The 22,567-nt window shown below is 37.9% G+C and overlaps 1 long non-coding RNA gene across 1 annotated transcript; it reads right to left on the bottom strand.

Annotated features, from left to right (window-relative positions):
• Window positions 1-2,784: 2,784 nt before the first annotated feature.
• LOC308499585 lies at window positions 2,785-22,480 on the bottom strand. Its single transcript, XR_013993609.1, has 4 exons — window positions 22,342-22,480; window positions 15,820-15,984; window positions 7,515-7,594; window positions 2,785-4,173 (listed from the first exon to the last, which is right to left on the bottom strand). It is a non-coding gene; the product is annotated as an uncharacterized lncRNA (long non-coding RNA).
• Window positions 22,481-22,567: the final 87 nt, after the last annotated feature.

The following is a 22,567-nucleotide window of genomic DNA, read 5'->3' on the forward strand; positions in this document are numbered from 1 at the left end:
TAGTTTTCAAATAACATTAGGCATACAGAGCAATTGCAAAAATAGTACAAAGTTCCTGTGAACCCTTCACCCAGCTCCCCTCCAAAATAATATCTTACATAACCATAGTATAATTATAAGAACCAGGGAATTGTCACTGGTACAATACTATTAACTAAATGCAGAACTTATTTGGATTTCACCAGTTTTTATGTGCATTCTTTTTTTTTCCTTTGGTACATAGTTCTGTAAAATGTTATCAGATGTTTAGATTTTTGTAACTAGCAGTAGATACAAACAATATATAGAGCTGTTTCATTACCCGAAAGAAACTCCCTCGCACTATCCATTTATAGTCATACCCTTCTCACTCAAGCCCTAATCTCTGGCAACCACTCACTCATCTACCACTGATCTGTTCCATCTCTATAATTTTGTCATATCAAGAATGTTATATAAATGGAATCATGGCATGTAACCTTCTGAGATTGGCTTTTTTCACTCAGCATGTCCCCTTGATATCCAGCCAAGTTGTTGCATGTATTCCTTTTGTTTTTTCCTGAGCTGTATTCACTTATACAGAAATGTCACAGTTTACCCATTCACTTGGTGAAGGACATTGTATTATTTCCAGTTTTTGCCTATTACAAATAAAGCTTCTATGAATATTCATGTACAGGTTTTTGTTGAATATAAGTTTTCATTTCTCTAGGGTAAATATCCAGGAGTAGATTTCTAGGTTCTATGGTAAGTGGATATTTAACTTTATGAGAAACCACCAACCTGTTTTCCAGAGGAGCCATGTCATCTTATATTCTACCAACAACGCATAAGATCCAGTTACTCCACATCCTTGACAGCACTTGCTATTGTCTGTATTTTTATTGTGGGCATACTAATAGGTATGTTGTAGTATTGCATAGTGGCTTTAATTTGCATTTCCCTAATGGCTAAGGATTTAAGTATAGTTTCACGTGCTTGTTTGTCCTCCTTTTTTGAAGTATCTGTTCAAATCCTTTTCTCATTTTCAAATTGGATTCTTTGTTTTTTTGCTGTTGAGTTTTTACAGTTTTTAAAGTTGTTTTTAAATATATTCTATATACAAATCCTTCATGGGATATGTGATTTACAAACGATTTTTTCCATACTGTCACTTTATTTTCATTCTCTTAATGGTATCTTCACATGGCAAATATTTTTAATTTTGATGAAGTCCAATGTAGCAGCGTTTTTCTTTTATGAATCATGTTATTGATGTCGTGGTCAACAACTTGGCCTACCCAGAAGTCATGAAGATTTTCTTCTAAAAACTTTAAAATTTCATACTTAGACCTACAGTAAATTTTGAGTGAATTTTTTTTTAAAGATTTTATAGGGGAAGGGGAACAGGACTTTACTGGGGAACAGTGTGCACTTCCAGGACTTTTTTCCAAGTCAAGTTGTTGTCCTTTCAATCTTAGTTGTGGAGGGCGCAGCTCAGCTCCAGGTCCAGATGTCGTTGCTAGTTGCAGGGGGTGCAGCCCACCATCCCTTGCAAGGGTCGAACCAGCATCCTTGTGGTTGAGAGGACGCATTCCAACCAACTGAGCCATCCGGGAGCTCAGCGGCAGCTCAGGTCAAGGTGCTGTGTTCAATGCAGGGGGCGCTGCCCACCATCTCTTGCGGGACTTGAGGAATTGAACTGGCAACCTTGTGGTTGAGAGCCCTTGCTCCAACCAACTGAGCCATCTGGGAGGCAGCTCAGCTCAAGGTGCCGTGTTCAATCTTAGTTGCAGGGGGCGGAGCCCACCATCCCTTGTGGGACTTGAGGAGTTGAACTGGCAACCTTATGGTTGAGAGCCCACTGGCCCATGTGGGAATCGAACCAGCAGCCTTTGGAGTTAGGAGCATGGAGCTCTAACTGCCTGAGCCACCAGGCCGGCCCCATTGAGTGAATTTTGTGTACTAAATACACTATCTTTTCAGTTAATCAGGCCAAAAATTTTGAAGTTACCTTTGATTTCTCTCTTTCTTTTACTCCCTGCATCAAAACCATTCGGAAGTTCAACTGATTCTCCCTTCTCACCAGTTCCACATCTGCAACTCTGGTCCGACCCACTAGAATCTCTCATCTGATTACCACACATATCTCTTAATTAATCTACATTTCCTTTCTTTGTCCTGTACAGTCTATCCTCAACACAGCAAGAAAAATCATCTTTTTAAAGCATTCACTCTTCTGCTAAAAACTCTTCAGTAGGTCCCATTTCTCTACATGGTCTTCTCCCTCCCTTCTGTCTCTGGCCACACACCCTAGAGCTTTACCGTTCAATCCTTCCACTCTCTCCTCACTGGTTTCCTGGTGTGTTTTTGTTTTGTTTTGTTTTTGTTTTGTTTTTTACCATGCCAGGCATACTCCCATTTTACAGTCTTTATATAGTTATTCCCTTGACTGAAATGCTTCTCCACCAGACAGTCACATGGCTAACTCCCTCACCTCCTTTAAGGCTTTGCTCAAATACCACCTTTCCGATGAAGCCTTATCTGACCACTCTAACACTTCAACCTGCTACTTGTCACCCACCAGCATTCCCAATCACACTTACCTTGCTCTACTTTTTATTTTTCCACAACACTCATCATTTCCTAATGCACCTCATACTTTACCTAGTTATTATATCTATTGTCTTAGTAGCTATCACCACTGCTGCTAGAAAATAGCCTCCATGAAAGGAGAGCTCCTTGTTTTGTCCACTGATACCACCCATGCGCTCAGAAGTGCCTGGTGATAATAGGGACTCGGTAAGTCTTTTTTTTTTTTTTTTTAATGATAGCATTTCTTAAATCAGTGATTCTCAAAGTATGGTCTGCCAACCCTTGGGGGGTTCCAAATCCCTTCAAGGGACTCACAAGGTCAAACTATATTCATAATAATACTAAGACGTTACTTGTCTTTTTCACTGTATTGTCCATCGTACCAATGGAGTAAAAGCAATGTGGGTACAACTGCTGGCACCTTAGCACCAATCAAGGCAGCGGCACCAAGCTAGTACGTAGCTGTATTCTTTATTGTCATGCTCTCCAATTTAAAAAAAAAAAAAAAAAAAAAAAAGTCAGCTTCACTTAAGAATGCCCGTGACAAAGTACTAAACTGTTAGTTCTCAACCCTTGGATACATTTCTTTTTAATAGTCTATGTTATGAAATGGGAAGTACTTATAAAGCCCTTCTGTTATATACCAAAGTACAATGGTTAGCTCAAGGAAAACAGCTGTGTGAGGATTTAAGTCGCAAGCTGAACTAGATACTTTTGTCACAGAACACCACATTGTGTTGAGAAAAACACAGACAATGTATAGTTATACGAATATGGGTATTGGTGTACATTTTCACTGAAGTGAAACATTTCAGTTACTTTAAGGAAAAGAACTCAGTTTTTGTTACCAATTACAAACTCTAATCTTTCAATATAAATTAGAGTATTGGAAATTCATAACCTCCACCATGAATTTGGATACTTACAGATTTTTCTGATTTAACTTCTAATATGGTAAATATAAATAGATGTAACCCACATAATAAAAACTCTTTGGTTTCTTCAGTAGTTTTTAAGAGTATAAGGGATCCTGAAAACAAAGTTTGAAAACAGATGATTTGTCCCAATTATCACGAGACTCTCCTTGCTTTTTTTTACAATGCTAGCTGCTTCCATAGGTGTGTTCCATGGCAGAACCCACACAGCTTTGCACTTCTGCACTGATAGGCCTCGGTCCACTGTCGCTCTAGAAATCATTTGTTTTTGTTGTACAAGTAAGGGCCACTCTGAAGGCAGGACATCTATAGCTGAGATTATTGCTTGGTGGGAGTGAGAGGTCCTGGTGATTAGGAAAGAGCAGGGATTTGATGCAAGACTCACCATCCCACAATGGACCTTTGAAGTTTCCAAGGCCAAACATTAGTTGACATCTCATGGTTTTCTGACTAATTCTCAAAGGAATTACAAGTACCATTTGATTTACTGTATAGCATAAATATTGCCCATCAACAAGCGCTTTGGGACTCACTTTATACCCTAATCCCCTAGCCCTGGAAATAAAGTTGCACATAGGAATAAAATTATAAAAGAATATATATACTTACTCATTTGCCAACTTTCACAAACTTATTTGGAATTGGATGCCAGGAGGCAAAAATATCCAGGAGTAGTTTTTTTCTTCTGCAAGTAAACATAAATATTAGCCATCTTTTTCTCTCAGTGGGTGTTGTAATGCAAGAGTCATTGAAAACTTCTGTCATCATTTCACACATATTCTGTTTCAAAAAACATCCTGTTGATATTAAATCAGTTTTTATTGTGTTTAAGATTTTAAATAGCATGCTACGTCTTTCAAAAATTTTTTTCTGATACAAATGTTTTCTCAATTTCATCGTTAGTTTCTTGCCAATTTTAAGTATGTGGTTTAGTCAAAACTCTGGTGCTAGAAACCTAACTTTAATAAAACTAAACTAAAGTGTAATAAAACTAAACAACAAACAAACAAGTCGCTCACAGAGAAATTGGCTTAGAAGGTCCTGATGATGAGCGCAAGCATAAGCAGAGCCAAGGACTAAAGCCTCCAGGACTTTTTGTCTCCACTATTTGCCTCCACTTGGCTGCATTCTGCATACAATCTCCCTCCACCTAATGGAGTCAAGATGGCGACAACAATCCTGCTTAGTCTAGGCAGAAAGAGAACTTCAGTCTGCCAGCGTTCACAGTTTGTGTGCTCAACCCAACGCTCAACCAAAAAGTGTACTAAGATTGTCCAGTCTTAGTCACATGCCATCTCAGTCAGGATTCTCCAGAGAAATAGAACCGTTGGATATATAATGTATATCATATAAATATATATACACACATATGTGATATCTATAGCCACGGATATATAAAATATCTATTATATGGCTATAGATATCACATATATGTAGATTTATTATGAGAAATTAGCTCACATGATTATGGAGGCTGAGAAGCCCCACGATCTGCCATCTGCAAACTGGAGACCAAAAAAGGCAGTAGTGTAATTCTAGTGCAAATCCACATCCCTGAGCACCAGGGGAGCAAATGGTATAAGTCCCAGTCCAAGGGCAAGAGAAGACTGACAACCTGGTTCAAGCAGGCAGGCAAGAAGGGAATGAATCCTCCCTTCTTCTGCTTTTTCTTGTATTCAGGCCCTCAACAATGGATTGGATGATGCCCACCCTTACCAGGGAAGGCCATCTATGAATTCAAATGCTAATCTCACCCAGAAATATCCTCACAGACACACCCAGAAATGATGTTTAATCTGAGCACCCAGTCACCCAATCAAGTTGACACATAAAATTAACCATCACATAAGCCAACCCCGGAAGGGGTATGTATATGTGCGAGATCCCATCACACAAATCCACCCTAGGTCAAACGGAATTGAGGAGAGATAGATCCAAAAGAAAAAGATGCTGGTCAACAAAAAAGAGCTTTTCACTACAACATAAGACAGAATCCCGGTTTATTTGTACTCACTGTTCCCACCCACACTGAGCATCTTATAGACAGTATAGTTTTTATAAATAGGCACCACTTGACTTATAAAATATTTTTCAGAATCATTACTTTATAATTTTAAGAACTGTCTGATTTGAGGGAGTGGAGCCTAGAAAATCAATTGCCTCTCCTTCACCCTAACCTATCTGATTATTCACGAGAGAATAAATTCAAATGGGCAATAGTTACATTGTAAAAGTAGAGACAGGGAAAGTAGAGCTAGATGATTCATTGCATAACTTATTCAGAAAATAAAACAAGATAGACAGAATCTGGACCTATTTAACAGCAATTCAGATTTTCTTGAAGAAACATGGGAGACGAATGTTTCTAGATACTATTATAGTTGAGGAAACTCATAACTGTCTTTTAATTTTGTGAAAGGATTTCAGTCTAAAATGGAACTGGAGGATATGAAATGGAGCATCTCAAGCATATGCCCTCAGAAAAGTGAAAGAATTGAGTGACTGATTTTCCATAAATGCCTGATTCAAAGACCAGAAACTTACCTCCTCACCAATGAACATCCACCAAGAATCTCTCCCCATCCTCAAGCCAATGAATACACTGCTTGGTCTCTGCCTGGATTCCCCTCTTCTTTGTCCATAAACACAGCCCACCCCAAACCTTCAACAGATTCGCCTGTAACTTGCTACAGTTTGTATTTCCTGATTGAAATTCCTCTGCTATTCCTGAATAAACTCAACTTCTGGTAATTCAAGCTTGCTTCAGTTTACCTCTTTATTTAGGTTGACAATTTGTTCTCAAAATGCAAGTCTACAAATCACAGGACTGACAGTAGGGGCCATTCTAGTGTCTCCAACTACAGTGGACACTGTTGGTACCCCATCCCTATTCCCTCTCCACAGCCACTTCAATGCAGCTGTCTATTAAATTAATTAAACAGGAGGCCATTAGACCATGGTGGTTCTAATGAAGTGGTAGCCTGTATAAGCTGGTAAATGCTTCAAGATTATGAAATCAGAACCTAAGGACAACATATCACAGCCAACAAGGTTTTAAGTTATACTCCATCAATAATTTCCTTATTTTGTTTTTGCTTCTTGTCTATAAAAATCTCTCCCCGAGCTTCTGTTGGTGGAACGTTCTGCACCATTTTCCGTTTGGTGCTGCCTAATTTGGATAGATTTTTGCTCAAATAAACTCAACATTTTTAATATGCCTCAGTTTCTCTTCCAACATGCCTGACTTCCACCTTACCAGGACCTGCATTTCTTTACCGGAGGGCTTTCTTCCACCAGCTATGCACACTATGCCACCCAATAAACCTTTTAGCTGCCTTCACTTCCTTCTCTCAAGCCCCCACTCCCCTGCTGGTATTTAATTCACCTGCCAAATAAACTGCCGTTAGTCCTCAGATAACATCTTCCATAGGTTCTTCAACTTGAAGTAAAATGACATATAATGAAACCAATTTTACCATAAGCTAATTGATATAAATAAGAGTTAAGTTTCTATAGCATCTCATCAACGTTATAACGAACAACACTGAACAAAGCGACTTTATTCAAGAAACTGCTGTACTTTTATTTGACCCCTTGTCTCAGGATCTGCTTCTAAGACTAGAGACAGAAAGAATAAAAAAGTTATGTCTTCACTGGGCCATCCATTCTTTTCCTACACTTTGAAGTACACAGATCTCTCCCCCCCTCACCAGCTTTATAGAGATATAATCAACAGATAAAAATTATATAGATTTAAGGTGTACAATGTGATTCAATACACATGTACACTGTGAAATAATTACCACCATCAAGTTAGTTATAATACCACATGCATCACCTCAGTTACCATCTGTGTGTGTGTGTGTGTGTGTGTGTGTGTGTGTGTGGTGTCAGAATGCTTAAGGTCCACTCCCTTAGCAAATTTCTAATATACAATACATTATTATGAACTATAACCATCATGCTATACATTACATCCTCAGAACTTACTGATCTTATAACTGCAAATTTGTGAAATACACAGACCTTAGTCCAATAATGTGCCACGTCTCCAGCAGTCACTCTTCTGCTAATTTTAATAAACTGGAAGACTTCTAGGAACAAAACTGAGAGAAAGAGACCTATTAACATACACACCAACATGAAAGCATTTAGAGTCACCCTTGGACCGCCCCCCGCCCCCGAAAACCAAAATGTAAAAGAATATAAAATGAAGTTAGTGAAGGAATAGCTAAGATTACCTGGTTCTTGGTATCAACCTTCCATCTTCCTGAGTTTAAATAAATAGAAGGTGAAAAGCAAGCGAGTGTGGTAGGGAGGGGAATGGAAGGAGAGAGGAGGCATTTAATATATGGTCCCAAATTGCTATGCTGTTTCATTCTCTGGTCTCCTCCTTTGTGTCTGTGAATTTAATAAACCTCAAGGGCAACACCACTTGGTGAAATGACATGCATAATTATCACCTACAGAATACGTAGATTATATTCTATATGTTCAGCTTTAAGATGGCAGCACGTCAAGCAATACATTTTGAAAGAATATTATTTAATTGGTTAAAAGAAAAAGGCAGCTCTTGAAGGTGTAAGTTTTAGCTGTTCAGAAAACTTACTCTAACAGGTCCTTCCCCTCAAGTCATACATGCTATTTACATTGTGCTCTAAGATACTTTACCCTCCATTTCAAAATTAAATATCTTAAAGCCAAGTCATAAAGCATTTGTGTCTCACATATAATAAGTGATGTTTGGCAAGTACTATACGAAACGAGCAACGTAAAAACAGAAGGTGTTTTACTCACAATTGCTCATAGATATTCACTATAAATATAAATATACACGCAAAAGCCTATAAATATTGTACTCATGTCACAAATAATCACAGACTTTAAAAATATCAATTTACTTAATAGTCCAAGCAGCTCATGAAAATTTATTGTCAAGGAACTGAAATGAGTCAAGAGAACAATGTGTTCTTTGTCTTTTACTTCAATTACCTTTACATAATTCCTAATTTTGAGATGAGGCATTTTGGAATATTGATTGCTTTCTTAAAAATCTACTGATTGCCTCAATACATGCCAGGGATTTAGTCACGTATTTAAGAAGTATGCAGAAAAGAGAAGTTCCAATAAATGATAAATCTTAACTTGCAAATTGAATTATTAACATGGAATAAATAATTTTCACTCTTTGGGAACTTGACAGTCTTTAAAGCAATAACACTCGAGTCACTTCACATTTAAGAAAGAGGATATTGGATCCAGGTGTCAACAGCTGTAACTCCCTGAATCCAGGGAGCTGCTTCTCTATGGACTCGACTTCAAGTGTAGTGGTTCAGTGGTTACATTGCTACAACTGAAAAGTCTGCCTCATAACATTTTCAATTATACCACTGCCCTCCCCGAAATATAGCATCTTTGGTGGAGTCTTCTATTTCTATCAGAAGATCATCAACTTGGTTCCCTAAGAATATATGCACATAAACCCCCCAAAAAATAGAGACTGGAAAGAGTACAGGGCAAGTTTACTTAGTTGTGAAGATGGAGTGTTGTGGCCTCTGAATTTCTGCATTTTTCCTCATTGCCATGGCCCCACATTAATTTCTTATGCCTTATGCTGTGGAGGTGGATGATATCAACTGGTTTGTATACTTTCTGGTTCTACTTGCCATTGTTTAGGCTCAAGGGGCTACCGCTCCAACACAGATAAAGAAGAAAAAGGGTTAGTTTAGCCTCCACCTTCCAGCAAAAGATTAAATGTTTCCCTCTTTGACTGATAGTTATGATGATTTCCATGGGCCCTATGAATATGGACATGAAAATCCTAAATAAAATATTAGCAAATCAAATCCAACAATATGTAAAAACAGGTAATACATAGCAGTAACTGCAGTTTTTGGTATTTACCCAAGAGAACAAAAACACATACCCATAAAAAGACTTGTATATGAAAGGTAGTAACAGCCCAAACCGGAAATAGCCTAAGTATCTAACCACAGGTGAATAAATAAATTGTTGTATATTTAAACAATGGAATAGCACTCAGCAATAGGAACAAATTACTGATAAACACAATAAAAATGATGAATTTTATAAACATTACTCTGGGTGAAAGTGGCCAGGGTGAAAAAGTACATACGATATGATTCCATGTATATGAAATACTAGAATAGGCTAAAACTCATCTATAGTGATTTTTTAAAAATCAGACCAGTATTTTGTTGAGGAGGAGTGTTTAATCTGTTTTGGCTGCTACAACAAAAATACCATAGATGGGTGACTTAAATAGCAAACATTTATTTCTTACAATTCTGGAGGCTAAGAGCTGGCAGATTCAGTGTCTGGTGAGAGCCTGTTTCCCGTTTCATAGGCAGCTGTCTTCTCTCCACATCTTACATGGTAGAGGAAGACTAGCTAGCTCTCTGGCCTCTATTTATAAGTGCACTATGGCCATTTATGAAGGCTCCACCCTCAAGATCTAATTATCCAAAGACCCCAACTCTTAATTCTATCACATCGGGGGTTAGGATTTCAACATATGAACTTTTGGGGGCGGGTAGGGACACACATTCAATCCACTGCAGGGAGACTGACTGTAATGTGGCACCCGTGTACTTTGGAAAAAATGGCAATCTTCTTTTTCTTGATTTTGATTGCAATTATATAGATAGAAATATTTGTCATCAACTTAAACTATGTGAATTTTATTATTATAAATTATACATTAAAAAATAATCGAAAGAAAAGATGTTACTGAAAAGTGATCATCTTTTTTTAAAACATTTTTTAAATCTCAATTTCAATGATTCCATTCTCTGACCACCACCTCTGTATATTATTACCAATGATACAATTCTTGGAGACCAGTGGGTCTGCCAACTTTTCACTCTTCCTCATCTACTTCACATCCTCCTTTTCTCCCTATCCCACGTAGACTCCATGGTGTATCTTTTAGAATCACTCACTCGCATCACTCATCCTTGCCCTGCATTTCAATTGACTAAATGGTATCACTCTGCCTGCTCCACACTTACATCTAATCAGCTGAATGGAGTTGGAGAAAACCACACAACTAAGATGACTGGACTCATTTTAAATCGATGACCACTGACTCCAGGAGGACCAAGGTGCTCCCAACATTGCCCTACTTAACCCTGTGCTCCACTCTTCTCAGCAATTATTTCTTATCTTCTCATGGAGAGTCCCAAGCCAACTAGAAGGGAAATGAGGGCTGGTCAGACAAAAAGAATAACCTCCTATTCTGCTTTATAAAAGATTGGTACCTTGCTAAATCCCTCTTTGATATCAAATTTAAATGTTTCCTAGTATGAACATTAAAATTCTCAGCTTTGAACATTAAAATTATTTCTCCTGTTTTTAAAGAAAGCATGCTACTTATAGATGTGAATATTAAAATGACTTTACTTTTTCTAACCTGTGGTTGCTTTATCTCACTTACTGGATTTTTAACCAGTTCCAGATTACAATTATTATATTTTCTCTCTTCCTTTTGCCATATGAAGTGTTCCCTAAATTTATAACATGGTAGAATTTTTACAAGTTATCCCAAAATATATGTCTAGAAAAAAGGAAAGATTATGTCTTCTTACTCGTTGTTTCTATCAGGAACACATAAAGTAAAATCTAGCTCACAACAAACAAAAGTCCTCAACCAGATGGCTTCACAGGTGAATTTTATCAAACATTCAAAAAAGAATTAACATCTATTCTCCTCAAACTATTCCAAAAAAAATCCAAGAGGAGGGAAGGCTCCCAAGCTCATTTTATGAGGCCACAATTACCCTGATTCCAAAACCAGACAAAGACATTACAAAAAGAAAAAAGAAAGAAAACTATAGGCCGATATCCCTAATAAACATAGAGGCAAAAATCCTCAATAAAATATTAATATTAGCAAACTGAATTCAGTAATACATTAAAATGATCATATACCATGATCAAGTAGGATTCATTCCTGGTATGCAATGTTGGTTCAATATCCACAAATCAATTAATGAGATATACCACATAAACAAAAATAAAAATCATATGGTCATATCAATAGATGGAGGAAATGCATTTGACAAAATTCAGCATCCCTTTATGATGGAAACTCTCTGTAAAGTGGGAATAGAGGGAACATAGTTCAACATAATAAATGCCATATATGACAAACCCACAGCTAATATCATACTCCATGGGGAAAAGCTAAGAGCATTTTCCTTAAGATCAGGAACAAGATAAGGATGCCCACTTTCACCACTTTTATTCAACATAGTAGTGGAAGTAATCAGACAAGAAAGAGAAATAAAAGGCAGCCAAATGGGAAAGGAAGAAGTAAAACTGTCATTATTTGCTGATGACATGATACTATATAGAGAGAATACCACAGATTCCACCAAAAAACTATTAGAACTGATAAATGCGTTTAGTAAAGTAGCAGGATACAAAATTAACATTCAGAAATCAGTTGCATTTTATACACTAATAATGAACTATCAGGCAAAGAAATTAAGTAAACAATGCCATTTACAATTGCATCCAAAAAAAAAAAATACTTAGGAATAAATTCAACCAAGAAAGTAAAAGACCTATACTCAGAAAATTATAAGACATTGAAGAGAGAAATTAAAGAAGATACAAAGGAATGGAAACATATACCATGCTTATGGATAGGAAGAACTAATATAGTTAAAATGTCCATACCACCCAAAGCAATCTGTAGATTCAATGCAATCCCTATCAAAATGCCAGTGGCATTTTTTACAAAACTAGAACAAATAATCCTAAAATTTACATGGACCCATAAAAGACCCCGAATAGCCATGGCAATCTTGAGAAAAAATAACAAAGCTGGAGGTATCACTCTACCTAACATTAAATTATACTACAAGGCCATAGTAATCAAAACAGCATGGTATTGGCATAAAAACAAAAGACACATAGATCAATGTAACAGAATAGAGAACTCAGAAATAAACCCATGCCTATATCATCATTTCATCTATGACAAAGGAGGCAAAAATTTACATTGGGGTAAAGACGGTCTATTCAATAAATGGAGCTGGGACAGACACATGTAAAAAAGCGAAACTGGACCACCTTCTTATGCCATATGCAACAATAAACTCAAAATATTAAAATTAAATCAAAACACATTAAAAATTTAAATGTAAGACCCGAAACCATAAAACTCCTAGAAGAAAATATAGGAAGTAAACGCTCAGACATTACCCTTAGTAATATTTTTACTGATGTATCTCCTCAAGCAAGGGAAACAAAAGAAAAAATAAACAATTAGCACTACATCAAACTAAAAAGCTTATTCACAGCAAAGGAAACCACCAACATCCTACAGACATTCTACAGAGTGAGAGAAGATACTCGTCAATGATACATCTGATAAGGGGTTAATAGCCAAAATTTATTTTAAAAAGAAAACAAAACTCATACAACTCAAAACCAGAAAAAAACTAAACAATTCAATTAAAATGGGCAGAGGACATAAATAGACATTTTTCCAAAGAGGACATACAGATGGCCAATAGACATATGAAAAGATGCTCTATGTCACTAATCATCAGAGAAATACAAATACAAACCAAATGAGATACCATCTCATTCCTGTCAGAATGGCTATCATCAATAAATCAACAGACAAGTACTAGCGAGGATGTAAAGAAAAGGGAAACCTTGTGCACTGTTGATGGGATTGAAATTGGTGCAGCCACTATTAAAAATTATTTGGAGGTTCCTTAAAAAATTAAAAATAGAACTACCTATGACCCAGAAATTCCACTCCTAGGTATTTACCCAAAGAAATCCAAAACACTAACTTGAAAAAATACATGCACCCCCTACACTTACTGCAGCACTAGTCACAATATCCAAGATACATAAACAACCAAAATACCCTTCAATAGATAATTGGATAAAGAAACTGGTACATTTATACAATGGAGTATTAATTACTCTGCCATAAAAAAGAATGAGGGCCGGCCCGGTGGCCCAGGCGGTTGGAGCTCCATGCTCCTAACTCCGAAGGCTGCCGGTTCAATTCCCACATGGGCCAGTGGGCTCTCAACCACAAGGTTGCCGGTTGGATTCCTCGAGTCCCACAAGGGATGGTGGGCTCCGCCCCCTGCAACTAAGATTGAACATGGCACCTTGAGCGAAGCTGCCGCTGAGCTCCCGGATGGTTCAGTTGGTTGGAGTGAGTCCTCTCAACCACAAGGTTGCTGGTTCGACACCCACAAGGATGGTGGGCTGTGCCCCCTGCAACTAGCAATGGCAACTGGACCTGAAGCTGAGCTGTGTCCTCCACAACTAAGACTGAAAAGACACAACTCGACTTGGAAAAAAGTCCTGGAAGTACACACGGTTCCCCAATAAAGTTCTGTTCCCCCTTCCCCAATAAAATCTTAAAAAAAATTTTTTTTAAAAAAAAGAATGAAATCTTACTATTTGCAACAACATGGATGGACCTACAGGGTATTATGCTAAGTGAAATAAGTCAGCCTGAGAAAGACAAACACCATATGATCTCACTTATATGCGGACTCTAAACAACAGAATAAATGAACAAACAAATCAGAAATAGACTCATAGACACAGAGACCAATCTGATGGTTGCTAGTAGGGGGGTTGGGGAGACGGGTAAGAAAAGTGAAAGGATTAGGAAGCACAAATTGGTAGTCACAAAATAGTCACAGGGGTGTAAATTGCAGTACAAGGAATACAGTCAATAATGTTGTAAAACTGTATGTGGTGTTGAATAGGAGCTGGACTTGATAGGGGGATCACTTTATAAGTTGTATGGATGCCTGGCCACTGTGCTGAACCCCTGAAACTAATATAAAATAGTACTGAATGTCAACTATATATATATATATATATATATATATATATATATATATATATATATATATATATATATATATATGGGATGTAAAGTATAGCATAGGGAATATAATCAATGGTATGGTAATAGCTATCTATGGTGTCAGATGGATTGATTTGTTGGGGTTATCACTTTGTGAGGGGTATAAATGTCTAATCATTATGTTGTTTTGTACACCTGAAACTAATAAAAAAATAAAAAGAACAATAAAATCTACGTTGGCTGGTTTAGGTGGAAAAGAATTAATTAAAGGCAAGTAGATAGCTCACAGAAGCTTGGAGAGGGCTTGAGAATTAGGCTGGGATGCTGAGCAGCCAAGAACAATTCCTCTGCAGGAGCCACTACAGCTCCAACACCCCTGCGGCCACTGGTCGGCACTGCCACATGCCTTGCACAGATACTGCCCAGCTCACACTGGAGATGCTCAGGAGTGGATGCCATCAACTCTGGCACTGATGCCCCTAAAGAACACAACACTACAGTTGCCAGGCTTGCAGGCTAACAAATTCTGCATGCCTCCTTTCTCCCATTGCTCATCACATGCAAGTGTTTCTGATTGGTGAAATCCTGCCCATATACCTGTGCCCTTGCTGCAAGGGAACCTGGGAAAGCCAGTTTTCTGTTTCAATCTAGGGAAGTGGAACTCATAAGACAGGATATTTTCCAAACATTAGAAGAGTGTTCAAACAGCGCTGGGCAATCAGAAATGTCCATAATGACAAATGTCCACAATAAGCCCTAAAGGAGAGACTTCTCTCTGTTAGTGAGTGTTTCTTCTGTCTTAGGGTTCCAACAAATATTGAAAAAAACCAACTGAAATGTGGAAGTGATGACACTTACGAAGTACTGCAGTGTGTGCTACTTCATGGAGGAATATGGTACCAGAACAATGCAATTGTCCCTTATTTCACCATATCCCAAATTCAGAGAGACTTCAGCTTTAACTTTAAGACAATATTTAAAGGCATGGAAAACATTTTTGCACAAATAATACACCTGCACCAAAATCCAATCATTTTATAACTTCAAAAATACTGTTTTTTGAGAATCAGATTAATCTCTTCAGTTTTTATAGGTAGGATAGTTTGACCATTTGAATTCCAAAGAATAATTGTGCCTTTTACAGCTATTCTCATATTTACAAAACAGTATAATAACATTAACTTTCAATATGATCACTTCTATTTCTTTACATAAATGCAAAGATTTACTCTGGTCTGCCAGGATACATATTTATTTCTCTCTGTGTACCTGTTGACAGTGAAAATAATAAAACCTTTTTCACTTTGCCCTGTCAGCAGCAATTGTATAAATCACACGAGTCTTGGAATCTCTGATTATAATACAGACAATTGAGTTGATTCATCCTTTTTGTGTTAAATTATTTTCAAATATTTTCTTTGGAGAATCACTGCCTTGTGTTTCCTTTTATACCTGCCTTGGTGGCCATGTAGTCATGGGTCACACTGCCACCTGGTGTGGTTTGGACAAACTTCCTTCCATTCTACAGAAGCTTCAACGACGGGGCAACACGGAAGCTGACCCTGCATCGTTGAGTCATGCCACAGGCTGAACTTCTTTCTGGAGGAATTTTCAGGCCTGCATAAAAGGAAGACAGACAATTGCATCAACCACAAACAAAATCATTTTATAGAGGAGGGAGGAACCATAAGTATTCAACATTTTTAATTCAGCAAATATTTATTTAGGACCCACTGCAGGTAAGGTCTGTGGTTGGTCCCACAAGTGATCCAAAAATGAGGAAAGCACAATCCGTGCCCCAGAGGACCTAGAAATTATGGCAAAAGACAATAGGAGATAAGCATACAAAGTGCAAGAGTGGGGAAGAGATCACAAGAAATAGTATAAAAACAAAACAAAAACAGTCTTCTTAGGGAAGTGGTATTTGGGATAGACATTGAAGGAGATTTGGAACTTTATGGGCAGAGATAGGGGAACTGAGGAGGAAGAGGAAACATACATATCAAAAATAATAAATTAATAAATTAAAACCTCTAGTGTTTGAAAAGAATCCTATTTTATTTTTATCATATTATTTTATCACCAGCAAAGCATACAAGAGAAAACTTAACAGTTTTCACAGTAACCTGTGATTAGAATCCTATTATCAGAAGGGTGAAAAATATTTAATTGGCAATACTGACAATTAAATTTTGTTTTCCCTAAAATGTAATTTCTCAATGATGGTGTTTGATAGCAATACTTCCATTAAGTTTTCTCAAATGCCTTTGGCCTCAAACAATCAAACAAAAAAGACAAAAGCCCTCCCATGTAGATTTTCCCTAACTTTTTAAGACAGGATTATTTATCATATAAAATAATTTAGATAATATATTCATATTATATTAATATATATTATATATTTACTGGCCCTAAGTGAATTAATAGCTATTTACTTTTAAAGCTTTTTTGTTTTGCTTTGTTTTTAAGATGCTTGGCTATCTGACTGTCGATTCTTAGAAATTCAGCAAATCAGCTTCATCCCCTCATTTATTCTCAGGGTAAAACTGATGCTTTTATACTGTAGATGTCAACGTCTTCAACTGTCATTTCAATTATTGGAATTATAGTCTAGACAGAGTTATCATGTTATTTTGCAATCTTAAATTTAAATTTTGATTTTACAGAAGAGTGTGTTCCTGGCATATGTTCTTCTTAAAATCCTAGGGTATTTACACAAACTTTATGTGTTCAATGTCAATAGAAATAAACCAACGACTTTTGAATTTTCATTAGAATAGTCTTCAAATACATACCCATCTTGGGAAAATAATCATATAAGTTGAATAATAATCAACACAAAATGCTTCTTAAATATAAAATTCTATCAAGCCATAACTTTTAAAAAGAATGTTTGCTTTTTTCATATTAACAAAAATCTATATATTTTTAAAAGGTAAATGATAGAAATTGCTTTACATAGTATTTGGACTGTGTATCTTATATATCTTAATAGATAAATATGACACTTGAGGATTTCAAAATCTCATTTCTTTAATGTCATTTCTCTTCTGGATGCTTGTAGAATATACATAATCTTTAATTAATCTGGTTTTATGTATTTGCCTTTTTCTTATTAATAAAAATGATAAAGGGCAAAAAACATTCTAAAAAATAAAACCTATACTTTACTTCAGAGATAAATATACAATACAGTATTGTAATGTGTAATAATGGTAATACTGCCTTCACAATTTCTTGCATAACTAAATTTTTATTGTGAATGTATTTCTGGTCTCATCATTTAATTATGCAGAATTTTATAACAACTAATAGTAAAATGTGTGTGAAGTGGCCTAGCCTCTTGTTTAGTACATAACAAGTACTCAATTACGTTTTGGGTTAAGCACCCCAAAATGTAAGGATCTGTCCTTTCTTTCTGAGCTTTATTAACCTGATCTTGAAACACCCCCTCAAGAAGCCCTAAAGATCCAAGAATACAATATCTGTATAGTACTCAGACTTCAGTGGGACTCAGTAACATTGTTCTCTGAAAAACTAATTACTTCTGCCACATACCGAGTCCTCGATTGTTTTATCAGGAGAAAGAAACGTTAAAGGTAAGGAGGTTTTTGTATGGCTAGAAGATGGTAACAGAGAGCCTCAAGGATGAGTCTATACTTAGGATGAACAGAGAAGACTGATGACGAGAGCTAAGAAATAAACTTCCTTGTGCAATAAAAAGGCCAGGGGGTGTTGTGGAGCAAAATCCAACTATGGAATCCAGGAAACCAAACTATTCTGAACAAGCTCTTTCTCCACTGCAAGTACCTGCCCCTGCTCAGCACTGTCACGCTGCTCCACCTGTAGACCACTGAGCCCAGGTGCCTGCCGAAACCCTTAGTGACAGATTCTCCTCCCTCTACTCTGCCTCAGTTAACCGTGTGTTCAGTGATGCACCCTCCTGGCTCTCAGTATGTAAAAGGATTCTAAACAGACGGTCCAGCTACAGAAGTTCTATCTGGGGACATGCACTGTGAGCCACTTGCCCCAAAATAATCTACCATGTTCTTTGTACACACCTTCCTGCTGGAATTCAGATTTCACCATCAAGTGTTTTGTTTGTTTCTTTGTTTTCTGATTTAGAAAAGCCAGAGCATTGTTTCCAGAATGCCAGTGTTCTTAGTTCACAGGGAATGGCCTGCTCTAGAGGCTTGTGTCCGTACATCTGTGGAGATTAAATTACCGTATCAGACACTGGTAACTTGAAGAAACAAAGTCCAGCCTGAGGGGTTGTGACAAAGGCAGGTACATTGGAATTGACGAGTAAATGGGATGAAAAAGAAGTGAAGAAAATCTGTGAGTCTAACAATCTGGCGGAAAAAGAGCCATGGGGCTAGCAGTAATGAACCAATCCTCTAGGGAACATCATGACAACCTCTACCCAAATATAGGCTCTAGCAAGAGTTCTGACCCTGAAATCTCTCCCCATCTCCATCCCTAGTCCTTTCCTTTAGATCTCTTTCCTCTCCTCTCCTCTCCTCTCCTCTCCTCTCCTCTCCTCTCCTCTCCTCTCCTCTCCTCTCCTCTCCTCTCCTCTCCTCTCCTCTCCTCTCCTCTCCTCTCCTCTCCTCTCCTCTCCTCTCCTCTCCTCTCCTCTCCTCTCCTCTCCTCTCCTCTCCTCTCCTCTCCTCTCCTCTCCTCTCCTCTCCTCTCCTCTCCTCTCCTCTCTCTTCTTCCCTTCCTCCCTCCCCCTTTCCCTCCAGATTTACTACTCAAGGAAAGCAAACATAGATCTCTCTAAATCTAATTTATTTTTCCATAAAATGAAAGTGATGAGCTACATTATGGTCGCTACCCTAGGACAGAGGTCATCAGTGTTAACGACTTCCAGGTTGAGAAAGGTTCCCCTATAGTCCTAGCTAAACAAATAATAGGGTGAGGAGACAGGAGGCTTTTGAGGTAAGTCAGGGAGGTGTTGGAAAAGAAAAATGAGTCCCCATTCCAGGTCTAGCAAAAATAACACGGGTTTCTTTCCACCAATAATAACCCAGAGATGTTCCCAACAAGGACCTAGAGCCATCTTAACTTCATGCCTGCATCTTACAAAAAGTTAAATGCCAGATCTTATGAACCCAAATCTTTCCTGTCTCACTTTTTAAAAATTGAAAAGTTCTTTCATATACATTGCTTCCCAACAACTTTATATATCCATCTATATAGATCAAGGTGTGGTATTAGTTAAGAATGATGGCTATAACAGATTGACTCCAAAATAGTGACTTGAAGGAAAAAAAGAAACAATTTGTTTTATAATATTATAGAACTGGCAGAGGAGTTCTATTCCACCTGATCACTCAGTCCAACACAACATCGTGGGGACGGAAAATTCATATCTAAAATCTTGAATCCCAGTTTAGGGATTGGTACATTTCACTTCCACACATAATTACATTGCCTCACTTAACTGCAAGGTAGACTGGGAAATGTAGTCTAACTAGGCAGCCATGTGCCCAGCTTCAATTTTTTTCACTATAGGAGGGAAGATAAGACAGACAGACAGACAGACAGATAGATAGATGCTATATATATATATATACACACACACACACACACATATATATATATATCCATCAATCAAAACATACTACCTCCTTCTATAGTAAAAAACAACAAACACACACACACACACACACACACACACACAAAGTGAAGCTGGGAGCATTGTTTTCATCTCTTTCCTGAACATCTAAAAACATCCCATTGAACTTTAAATAAAATATCAAATCCTTAACATGGAGGTTTCCACCTCCATCTGTAGCCTCATCTTGTGCTACTCTGCCCCTCACTAAGATTACTGGTTTTTATTCATTATCCAGATACAATAAGCACTTTCATACCTCAAGACCTCAGCTGTTGTATTCATTTCCTAGGGCTGCCATAACAAATTACCACAAACTAGATGGCTTAAACAACAGAAATATATTCTCACAGTTCTGAAGGCCAGAACTCCAAAATCAAGGTGTCGGCAGAGCCATGTTCTCTCAGAAAGCTCTACATGAAGACTTTTCCCTGTCTCCTCTAGCTCCTAGTGTTGCTAGAATCCTCGATGTTCCTTAGTTTATAGATGTATCACTCAAATCTCTGCCTCCATCTTCTTTCCTGTATCTTTCTATGTCTAAATTTCCTTCTCCTATAAGAACGTTAGATATTGGATTAAGACCCACCCCAATCCAGAATGACCTCATTTCAACTTGATTACATTTGCAATGACCCTATTTCCAAGTAAGGTCATATTCATAGGTACCAGGGGTTAGGACTTGAACATATCCTTTTTTGAGGACACCATTCAAGCCATAACAGTCATGCTGTCCCTAACAGAACATAGTGAGCGATAAGAACATGGACTCTGGCGCCCAGACTACCTCAGTTTGAATACCAGTTCTGCCCTTATTAGCTGTGTGATCTTAGGCCAGCCACATAACCTCTCTGGGCTTCAGTTTTCTTATCTGTAAAATGAGGGTGGTAATAGCATCTCCATCACAGAGATAATCTGAGAATTAAATGAGTTAATAAGGATAGTGCCCAGAACATAGTAAGCACTGTGTGTTTATTAGATAAAATAAGTTCTTCACCCATTCATTCTTCAGGTCTCAGCTTAAATGTACTTTCTCAGATGGGCATTTCATGATTTCTTCTCACTTCTAACATAATGTATAATTATTTATTCTTTTGTGTGTGGTTTTTGTTTTTTGATGTATGTTTTCTCCCACTAAGCTCTAAGTTCCACGCGGGCAGACTGTGTCTGTTTGGTTCACTCTACTCCTAACACCAACAAAATGTTCTGCATATGATGAATGTTAAATATTTGTTAAATGAATAAATAACTATGAAGGGTTCAAGTTGGTAATTTAAGTATTATGAGTTTGTGGGGCTTTCTCGCTCTTTCCCTTTCTTCCATCCCACCCCACACTCCTCTCTAGGAACCTTGGGAAAAGAACCAGTTCTAAATTCAGAACAGCCAGTCCTGTTTTGGTTTCCTTCTCTCTGTAGCTTCACAGAAGAATGGAGGTGAATTAGCCAATAGTTTTCTATGAACATCTGCCCCCAAAAGCAAGAAGACAGAGAAGAGAAAAATGGAGCCAAGTGGCAGGAGGGCACAGGGACAGTGAATCAGTAACAATTACCAGTAACAAAAACACAAGGCAATTCAATTAAAAAATCAAATATTTGAACCAGGTATGAATTTGTATGTATTAACAGGAATTTGCCCTTTATATTAGGTTGGTGCAAAAGTAACTGGGGTTTAAAAGATTAAAAAATATGCAAAAACCGCAATTACTTTTGCACCGAACCTAATAAGCACGGGAAAGGAGGCTGGGGAAATGCCAAAGAAACTGCTGGCACTCTTCTTACTTCATTGTTTGTAATCATTCTGACTCTGCCAACAGGTAAGTACGTGAGACCCAGGTTCTGCCACTTTTATCTACAGAAAAAGAAACGGATACTCCATCTGCCAGGTAACAACACAAGGAGCCTGAAACTTCACCTGCTTTCCAGATTGGGACACTCCTTTGGCCACCTGGATCCTCCAGCTGTATCTGTTGCCAATACAAGTTGAAAGACCAGTATTCAAAAATTACGTTATGTGTTAGGTATTTGGATATATTAATTAATTTAATCTCCATAGAACCCTTTTATATGGGTAGCATTTTCCAAGGCAACAGTAAGTAGGTGGCAGAGCCAGGATATAACTATGATATGATCCTAAGGTTGATAACTCACTTCACCAGAAGGGCCTGACTTACAGTCCGACACGTTTGAAGTCATTAGTCAAAACTGGTGCAGCAGTTTCTTAAAAGTGTGGTCCGCACACTGCTGCATCAGAATCACTGCAGACTCCCTGGCCCTGTCCAAGACCGAAGGAATCGGCAGAGGGGATACTTCAAAAATGCACCCCCAAGTCATCCTGTTACAGGGCACCGATGGACCTACGTGGCTCTTCTGCACGAGGAACACATGCCGAGGTTACGGGCATTAGCGATAGACAACAGCAAACTGCCCTGGCTGACTTCTGTCCCGCTCAGCAGCATCTAACCAACTCTGGTTCCCGAGTCGCCTCCTCCTCCTCCGCAGCCACAGAAACGGACTGAGCACGCGCTCCCAAAGTTTGGGAGGGGCTCCTCACGACACCGCCCCTGGGGACCCGCCGGCGCAGGGG

Source organism: Rhinolophus hipposideros (assembly GCF_964194185.1).
Source record: "Rhinolophus hipposideros genome assembly, chromosome: 7".
In the NCBI taxonomy this organism is placed as follows: domain Eukaryota; kingdom Metazoa; phylum Chordata; class Mammalia; order Chiroptera; family Rhinolophidae; genus Rhinolophus; species Rhinolophus hipposideros.